The 841-nt window shown below is 38.0% G+C and overlaps 1 non-coding gene across 1 annotated transcript; it reads left to right on the forward strand.

Moving 5' to 3' along the window:
- Positions 1-403: 403 nt before the first annotated feature.
- Positions 404-535, forward strand: LOC137206288 (small nucleolar RNA SNORA72). Its single transcript, XR_010934602.1, has one exon. It is a non-coding gene; the product is annotated as a small nucleolar RNA SNORA72 (small nucleolar RNA).
- Positions 536-841: the final 306 nt, after the last annotated feature.

Genomic DNA, 841 nt, shown 5'->3' on the forward strand with positions numbered 1-841 from the left:
GGCTCACGGGCCCAGCTACTCCACGGCATGTGTGATCCTCCCGGACCGGGGCACGAACCTGCGTCCCTGCATCGGCAGGCAGACTCTCAACCACTGCGCCACCAGGGAAGCCCTGAAGGGCATTTTAATTGCTTCCAATCTTTGGCAATTATGAATAAAGTTAAGCTAAACATTCATTTGTAGAAATCTATGTGAACAGAAGTTTTTAATTCAGAGTGTGATTTTGCATTTGCCCTAGTAATGAATGAGACTTCCTGTTGCTCCACATCTTAGTCAGCCTTTGGTTTTGTTAGTGTTTTGGATTTTAGCCATTCCAATTATGTGTGCAGTGATATCACATGATTGTTGGTGTAGCTTTTTTAACTATTGAAGTGGTTAAAATAAGGGTTTTAAAGTAGTCAGCCTGTGAGTATTCTCACTATTCTGATTTTGTAATAATCAGGGCAGGCTAAACATTTGCAATATGAAGACCATGCATATGTCCCCAGACCTAGTTCCTTCCCTAGGTCTAGTTCTATAAATGCTGATGATAACCAAGTTTGACATATATGATGCATCTTATGTAGGAGATGTCTGTGATCCTAAGTATCTGATCAACCTTAAGAAATAACAACACAGCTAGTGTAATAACTTTTGTATATAACCATTGCTAATTTGATGATTACCAGTTGCCATTAAATGAATTGTAAAATTATCTTTTTTATTTTCTAGAAAAAAAAAAAAAGGAGCCAGAGGTCCTGATATTTCATTTTGTCTCTGATACTTCCTAGTTGTGTGATAGTAGGTGAGTTCACTAAAAGCATTGTGACTCAGTTTCCTTTTCTGTAAAATAGGGTTAATA

Source organism: Pseudorca crassidens, chromosome 14, assembly GCF_039906515.1.
Source record: "Pseudorca crassidens isolate mPseCra1 chromosome 14, mPseCra1.hap1, whole genome shotgun sequence".
Classification (NCBI taxonomy): domain Eukaryota; kingdom Metazoa; phylum Chordata; class Mammalia; order Artiodactyla; family Delphinidae; genus Pseudorca; species Pseudorca crassidens.